This window comes from Pocillopora verrucosa, chromosome 3, assembly GCF_036669915.1.
Source record: "Pocillopora verrucosa isolate sample1 chromosome 3, ASM3666991v2, whole genome shotgun sequence".
In the NCBI taxonomy this organism is placed as follows: domain Eukaryota; kingdom Metazoa; phylum Cnidaria; class Anthozoa; order Scleractinia; family Pocilloporidae; genus Pocillopora; species Pocillopora verrucosa.
This window is the reverse complement of record NC_089314.1, coordinates 8,259,762-8,269,068: the sequence shown is the minus strand read 5'-3', so window position 1 is coordinate 8,269,068 and position 9,307 is coordinate 8,259,762. Positions and strand designations below refer to the sequence as shown.

At 36.8% G+C, this 9,307-nt stretch overlaps 1 pseudogene; it reads left to right on the top strand.

Annotated features, from left to right (window-relative positions):
* The first annotated feature begins 4,629 nt into the window (after window positions 1–4,629).
* On the top strand, window positions 4,630–7,234 carry LOC136279517 (uncharacterized; annotated as a pseudogene).
* Window positions 7,235–9,307: the final 2,073 nt, after the last annotated feature.

Sequence of the window (9,307 nt, the reverse complement as noted above, 5' to 3'; positions counted from 1 at the left end):
TAGTTGCATTGAGTACACGCCGGCTTTTTTTAAAGCCTTCTTTACTTACTGCTCCTACTTTAGCCTCCGAGCAAATGCTTTTATTATTAGCGCCGCCGGACCCGCGTTTCTCCGCCCGCGGGAAGATTTGTGACGAGCCGGGTAGAGGTTTGCCGGGTTTGCTAGAACCATACCCTTTGCAAACCTCTTGCCAGATCGGGTCGCCCAAGGCCTCATACTTTCGTGCGTGCGCAGAAAAAGTTCGTGCTAAAGAGTTATAATGACGGCCTGCACGCAGGCTACTTCTACTTAAACAACATGCGTCAATGCAGTTAACTTTCTTAAAACAAATGGTAATATTCAGTTACACGCTTTACAGGTTTCATGTTGCGGGTGTAGTAAGAAATTACATAGTGGTTTTCGTCTTTACAGTAGAGGAAGGAAAAAGCCTGAGGATATTTTGTCAGACTGAGATAACAAAATGATTGATACAGTAACCTGTTCTAGGCATTTAGTTTGGGGATCAAGGCTTTGGGCGTCACGTGACAATATGTCTCAGTAAGGCCACACGAGGCTGCTAAAACATTTGCTTGGAGAAGGACTTATAGAATGTAAAGAACTATTGAATGTCTTTTTCCACTGTGGCGACTATGTTGTAATCCTTTTACAATAACTCAGTAATGATAAAGGGTTTTTCTCGTCCTTAAATCCTTGATCTTTACACATTATATATTTTACAAATATACATACATACATACATACATACACACATACACACACATTTTATTACTTGGATATATATTTACAATTTTTCGTGCGCTCGCAGTTAGCTTGAGAGCTATTCTTGCATTTTGGTGGGTCGCATGTTGGACGTAAAAACTATTACATAAGCGTTCAAAAACTACTTATAATCAGTAATTTTGTTGAGACTGACAGAATAAATAAATTTACAATATTATCAAGGACTAACAAAGGATATAAAATGTTAGCAGGTGAAAAAAAACACTAAAATTAGTTAAAACATTTCAGAAAAGCTTGGCCTTTTGAAGGATTTGTTGAGTGTCAATTTAAGAGTCTTATAAAGTGAGAATGTCAAAGAGTTTTCTTTTATTACCTTCCTGAACTCATTTTTAAGGAGATTTTTCAATTTTAAGGGCATCTCCAAACTTTTGGAGAAAGAATGTAGTCGAATTGATATTCTGGAGCTTTTTTTTTTTTTTTATAAAAGTTGCTAAAGGAAGGAGATCGGGCGTCATAAGAATGGATCTCAGAAACATCTTGGAAAAGTTCTCGAATGCTATAGCTTGCATTTTTATGTCTGATGTCAAACATCAAATTTGCTGTAAGTTCATAATAGGAGAATTGTAAAGGTTACATTCCGGCATCAGTAAATAGAGGAATTGTATGCTGGGTGCGATCAAAAATAAAAAAACCGCTAAAGCTAAAGAAACTTGTCAGTTCAATCGTTTGACTAATTTTGATTTTACGAGGTCAATATGGTGTTTCCAAGACAGATGATTATCGATTAGAATTCCTAGATACTTCACAAACTCCTTGCAATCCAAAGCTACCCTCTTATTAGGTTCATTATAAAATATCATTATTTTGGCTTGTTAAGTAAGTTTTCTTTTAGCGAGACAAAATATGACAAAACTTTTCCTTATATTCAAAGGTTAACTTATTTGCCGTCAACAAATCACACGGCTTGCAGAGTTCCTGGTTCACAATTTCCTCTAATGATTGTAGGTTTTTGTCAGCATATAAAATGTTTGTGAAAAAAATCAAGTTTTTGGCCCGTCTTCATACCAATATGATTTCCATCTTAATGATTCTAATGTCCATACAAAGGACACACTCAAAATCCTTGGGGTGGTCCTAGATAGCAAATTAACATTTAAAGCGCACATAAAGCAACAGCTGAATAAGGGATGCGCAAAGGCTTCGGCTTTGCGGAGAATACGTAAGTTTATTTCAAAGGACGTGTTAGTTCGTTTATATAAGGCCTATGTCCTCCCTCATCTGGAGTACTGCAGTCCCCTTTTACTGGGAGTAGGTAACGCGGAGACTACAAAAATAGAGACAACTAATTACTTTATATTAAGAACTATATTAGGCTTCTCGAAGTCTGTGTCATACGACTTCCTCCTCAAGTTGGCCGACATTAAGTCTTTGGAGAATCGTAGGCAATTCCAATCGTTGGTTATGTTATATAAGTGCTTGTATGATAAGGGGGCTCCTTATATAAGTGATTTTTTTCATTTTAGAAATGTACCGTATAGTTTACGCGGGCTCAGTACAAGGCTAGATTTACCTCCTTTTAATCTTGAGTTTTTACATCGGTCTTTTTCATTTTTAGCTAGTAAACTTTGGAATGCGCTACCCCCTAGACTCAGAGAATCTCAAGATATTGCTTCATTTCAGCGTTCTCTTAAAGCCCACATGGCTTAATGGTAGTGATTGTAAATATCGTTATTGTTGTTAATATTGTTAATATTGTAACTTCTAATTGATAGCTCTTGTCCATGATTCTCGATCCTGTTTTTAGCTTTTTAATAGATTTACTTACTATTTGTATTCTTACAGAAATTATGCTTTATTTCTAATTGTACATACACGTACACGTTTTAACGAGAACTTCTGTACTCCTAGGTGTCACGTGTTTAAATAAAGGATTGATTGATCATTGATTTATACTAAGAACAGCAGTGAGTCAATGACTGAGCCTTGCAGCACTCCCCAGGTGGTGTTGGTTTCTGTGGATATATGCGAATCAAATTTCAATTTTAACTTTAAAGTTTATGAAAGGTATCGCTTTTCAACTTCTCTCTTCGTATCATTGGCATACAGAAGGAGACGAATGATTTCCCAAGTCATTTTCTGCAGCGTTCGAGGGATAACACTTTTTACCCAAGGTAATCCAGTGCAAGTCAACTAAGATTTTTTTGCTGTTGTTTAGAATGAAATTAGCTTTCTTGTGATACTGATAAAATGTATTTATGAAACGAAGTACACCATAAGCATAATGGATGTCTACATTCATTAAGGCCACATACGGAATGTTACCACAGGAAAGGTGTCACCCGCAGATGCTTTTTTTTTTAACTAGTATGGAGAGGCCCAAACCTAAGAGCACATTCCTTTTATGCCTTTTATCTTCCTTTACAACTAAGACTGCATTTATCGCAACCCCTGTATGAACAGCAACATTTATTTAAATAATTTATTAACAGGCTGCTTGTTGTAGACATTCCCCTACTCGTTCAACGAAAGTCTAACCTAATCCAATTACGATAAGAACTTTGCCAATTTAATTATTTATCTTTTTATGTTTTTACCCGTCATATCAAGTGTGCTGCATTTTTCTGTCTGGAGAAAAAAGAGAATCACAGCAAAAGAACTAGGCTCACGAACGACGTGTCCGAGTCCTTTTCCACCGGCCCTTGTCAAGATATTTAATTCGTCCATTTCTTTAACAAAATGAACATCATCTCTACCAACGGGCATATCAGTACACAGTCCCCATGAGCCGATTTACGCAATTTGGTCTACCCAATCGAAAAAGCAGAACGAATTTAAACCGCTTTCGATGTATAGAACCCATTATTCTTGCTCCATTCTGTTCCCGTACCATTTCGAGTGTTCGCCGTGGTAATACGTTTCTCTTCCTGCAAGTACAGGTTGTTTAATTCCTAACGAAAAAATGGCTTTGGCAAAAATTACATGAAATAAAGAAACAAATGGCAACAGATAGTTTAGGTCGTACAGCCATTAGACTTTGTCTGCCAAGTTTCCCAGACACATAACAGGTAACCATTTGAACTTGTGGGTAGAGTATGTTTGTTTGGCAGGTAGTGTTTGTAAAAAAATTTTCTTGCCACCTATACTGTTTCTCATTGAAGTACTACGGAACACGGAATTTGTTTTTTACGCCGCGAGAAATGAAGAAGAGTAAAGTGGCGATTTCATGCTGCGTTATAATATTAATTTTATTACTTTGCAAGCCGTATCAGCAGCCGGAGTTACTAATTCATATACAAACTTTCTCACGATAGTTGTTCTGAAAATCCATATTTAGAATTTCATTGATGTATAAATGTAATTTCCTAAAGTTTCAATGTTGTCAAAATAGTAAAAACCATGCACAAAACCATGATCGATTTGTTTTCATTGCAAAGATTCAACAAGGGTATTAAAAATCCGTTGCAGAAACATAGCGGAAACGAAGAACAGCGGGAACGTCCGGACTTAAATATGACGGAAACATGAGTTGACATTTCCGTTCCGGAAACATGACGGAAACTTGATAGAATCGCCAAGACTTGGTATAACACGTTTCCGCAAAACGTAAGTGTGGCGGAAACATGAAGCTCTATGTTTCCGTCACATTTAAGAAATGCGGAAACGTGGGATTTCATCAAGGAAAACTGGGTTAGCAGGTAATTTAGTGTTAACAACTGGGTTGAAAACGTAAATTAGCCACCGTAAAGGGTAAAAAAGCTGACGTTTCGAGCGTTAGCCCTTCGTCAGAGCGATTAGGGTGACAGCGCATGCTTCGAATGAAAATGTACCGCCAGATTTAAAAAGGGAAATAAATTTGGCACATTTTGATATTTAATTTGATGGAGTTTGCGCCGATTGTGGCATAGCAAAATGACTTCGAATGTACTCTATCTTGTTCCCTGCTTTCTTTTTGCTTGTTGCGTGACGGTGTCTGCAATAGGAGACCACTTTGAAGGTGAAAATGGCGATTCAAACTTGAAGTTTCAGCCGGGTTTGTCCTTCGTATTCGAAATCAACAAGTAAGTAAAATTATTTAAATATGTAATTATATTTTGAGGCGGTCAATCACTAGAAATTTCTGAAATTGAACAATTTTGCCTTGCTTCTTGTATTTATTCTCGCAGCTATTTAATTCATACCATTTCAAAGGAGAAAGAAAAAACCGGGAAATCTGTTACTGAAATTATAGAGAAAATTTTAAAGGAATCGGGCATCAAAGGAGTCGTGGTGAATAGCCGAATAATTAATGCCTTGAAGAAAAAAAATTGGCTGCTAAAGAGCAAATTTGATTCCATGCAAAAGAAGGGAGGTGCGAGCGTCCGTAGGCTGCTTGATCAGTGGAAATCAACAACATATGCCTTCACGGTGTACTATCAAGAGTAGGACAAAGCCTCTTTACTGCAAGAGAATAAGGAAGTTCGGGGGCAGAAAAGAGTCCTTCAGGAGAATGTTGTCAATGAAGTGGCAAAAAGGCTCAAAGTGGAGGAAAAATTCCAGCAAGCTCTTGCTAAATCAGAAAAGTCTAGTGGTTTTTACAAGTAGAGATTTAAGGGTTTGGCCAGAAAGGTTGCCAGGATGAATAAGAAAAATTTAAGAGGCCCACAAAAGAATAAGAGCTTCAGTGAATATGCACAAAGGCACCAATTTAGAATTAAAACACAACTTAAGGATAGATGTTATTCAACACTCTCTTTTATGGGAGAGTATGATTTTATAGCAACCAAGGTGGATATATTTAATGCTGAAACCCAAGAGTATGACTCACTTCATTGATGAAAATGAACTTCCATCTACTGAAAGCAACCCTAAAACACTGAACAGTAATGGAATTGATGATATTAATCTATGGATTTACATAAAGGATAAGTATAACATTTCTGAACAAGCTTGGAAAGAGTTAGTTATGAAGGCTACTGATATGCCAAATGCATACAGGATAAAAAAGAATATTACAGATTTAAATGCCAAATGGAAGTTGAAAACCACCCCAGGTGAAGCTGAAGGAGTTCAAATTTCCCTGAAGGATGGCCTGAAGGAACAAATTCAAAGGCTTAAAATTAAAGGAGATCTGGGCGAACAAGAAACAGTCAGGGTTAATATGAGTGAAGATGGCACCAACATTGGAAAGAGACTCAAGGTAGTGAACTTCACTTATACCACCTTAAATGAAAAGGAAAATGCCATGAGTGAAAAGGGGAACTATGTGCTGGCAATTATCAAAACAAAAGAGACCTATGGCAATCTGAAAGAAATTCTTTCAGATATTAAAACTGAAATGGCTCAGTTAAATGAAATTGAGGTTGACAATGTTAAGTACAAGATTGAGTACTTCATAGGTGGTGACTGGAAATTCCAGGCTTGCATTTGTAGCTTAGGTGCTGCAAAACAAGATTATGCTTGAATTTGGAGCAAAAGTCCAAGGGAAGAAAGGTATAATGTAACAAAAACCTGGTCTCTTATTGATAGGCACTATCGGGCAAGGACATGTGAGGAAATTGCTAACCATTCAAGAGCAAAGAAATACAACTGTAAATCATGCCCACTCTTTGATTTTATTCCAATGGATCATGTAATCATTGCAACCCTACACTTATTCCTGAGGATTTTTGACAATTTATTTGAGCTCCTCATTAGGGAACTGAAAAGGCAGGATGCTATCGATAAGGTGAAAACGTTTCCTTGTGGCTTCAACAGGGAAAAATATAAACACATGGCTGGTTATGAACATTTTCTTAGGCAGACAGGAGTTTCATTTGAATGGAGAGTGGAGTCAAACACAAAAAAGCTTGAATACAGGGATCTCACTGGACCAGAAAAGCTCCATGTCATCCAAAATATTAATATTCAGGCACTCCTTCCAAATTTTGAAGATCACAAGAAATTAGAAAAACCTTGGAATGATTTTATGGAAATTATTGAGGATCTGAAACTTGACTTCCCTACAGATGAGCCAATTGCATCCCTTACTGCAAAAATAAAATCATGGTTTCAACAATTCCTCTCTCTATATCAAGCAAAAGATGTGACACCCTATATGCATGCTCTCTACCATCACATTCCAGAATATTTGAAACTGTATATCAATGTAGCACATTTCAACCAGCAAGGCATGGAAAAAAATAGCAACATCCCCTCTAAAGACTACTTTAGGTCTTCAAACCACAGAGGAATTGCTGCACTAGAGCAACTGTTTATAAAGAAACAAAGAGTTCAATTCCTGGAAGCTGCTGGTTGTGAAAGAGTCAAGAAATCAAACAAATGCTCCAAATGCCAAGATCATGGTCATACTATCAAGACATGTACAATGAAATGCAAACTTTATGATTATGCTATCTGCTTTGGACACCTTGAGAAAGTAGACAGAAAGTGGGTGCAGAAATGCACACTGTCAAGTGATTTTACATTACAGCTACCAATGCTTGTCCTTCTGGATGATCTGATGGTTCACTTTCAGTTTCACTTTCATAGTTTTTAAATTCTTAAATATCAATCCATATCAGTAACTGAGACCAGTTATAATCATGCCTTAGAAAAACAAATGTTATTTGCAATAATCAGCACGATATTTAAATATATTATCATGATCTATTAGGTAACCCATACAGAATTATTTTAACATGGATTACAATGTAAATATTTGCAAACCAATTTTTTTGTCATAAAGACAATGTTGTATAATAAAACATTTAGCATCTTTCCATACACTGCCTTTATTCCCATCACCTCCAACAAAAGTAAAGACAAGCATATACGCATCCTCAACCTATCATTTGACATACTTGCCACCAATATATTTGTATTCTTGTATATTTACACGGGGTTTTCTTTGTTATCCAGAATCTAACAGTATTTTTCTCCACATATGCAAAATCGCCACTAGAATTCATAATTCTCTCGTCCCACTTTGAACCAAGAACACCATCTAAAAGTCAATTGTCAGTTGCGCTGTAAACATCTTTTCCTCGTTGTGAAGTGCTCAGAGTGACTTGAGCAAGTCCTGTGGAAAATACATCTGGATGGACATTCATTTCAATTCGTACCTCAGGGTCATCCCTTCGACCAGACCATAGCTTTCGCTTGATAGCACGATACAACTGACCGTGAAAAATATTTTTCCTGTCTTCCATCGGTCCTCCATTGGGCAGAAACATCTTTTCTAATCTAACAAAAGGAAAGTAATCCCTCTCGCAGTCATAGTTGCACCACTCATCAAATTCCTCGCTGAAACCCACGAAGTGAATTTTTATCTGTTTTCACTCATTATTCACGTCTACAATATTGACTTCATACACATTTTTGTCTCTCTTTCGTCGCTTTCCCACTCTACCAACATTAGCAGGGCCCATCTCATCTCGTTTCGTTGCACGCGACATTCGTTTCGGCCGTTCCGCCATGTTTAAACACAACGCAAGCGCAGTGACAGCGTACTTCATGTAACGATCACCGTAAGCAAATGTCCCCTTTAGTGGGCTTTGTGTTTGTGTTTTGTCTTTTTTATCTAACGCGTATCTTAACCACGCAGATTCGCGACTAATAGTCATTACTTTCGATTGCGTTGCCACATAATTTTCTTTTTTTAAATATCGATTATTCTTTAAATAAAAAATGAAAAGAAAAAAAAAAAAAAAAAGAAAATAACGACAGTGAGAGAAAAAGAAAGCGCATAAGCGACCAAATATAAATGTGAAATCTTTTCCTCGTATCTATTTCTTCAGTGGTAGATATTTACTATACAGACCGTTTTGACGGTCGGGCGACGTGTATATTGTGTGTTACTACCTTTTATTCCACCAGACTACGAGTAGAAAATACTAGAACAAAAAATTGCAATCATATATTAAATAAATGGAAATTATGCATAACTTAGAGACAAGTTCACAGCAAAATTCCAGTGTTTAAGCTGGCCAAGTTCACAACATACACTTTAGAAGAGATAGCCTGTGGTTTTGAGTAATAGAAAGTATATAAATTAGGTTTTTACAGGGCTTGAGTTGGATTAACTGTACTGATTGGAGTATACATGCAAATTCATATTATATATGTGCAGGTCAAGCCATTGACGTTGACTGGCTCAGGATGACTAAATTAAGCAAATAGGTGCTTCCAATGGGCAAATGGCTGCTGGCACTCAATAGTTTTCATAAATATGTTTAATAGTTTAGTCAAAATGGATTTCTCATTCAGTGAAAATGGTTATTTTCTCTCTTCGGTGAGCTTTTTTTTTCCGAATTTGGACCCCGACATGAACAAATATGCAAACATGTTTACGTTGCTCGCATTCAGTAAGATGTTGCGAAATAGACTGTTAGACGCCTGGCCAATAAATATTGGGTCTCTTCCCAAAAATTTATTCCGATGCGTTATTGAAAAGGAGTAAACTACTGGTTTGAAAAAGAAAAACCTCATGGTCAAAGTGCAATATTGTTCTATCTCCTTGACGAAACCTGCTTGAAATTTTTATCGATTCGTTGAACATATCAAGTTATCGAAAACTGGACCATGTGCCTATCATACATGCAATGTACTAATCCATCATCCCACCAACTGA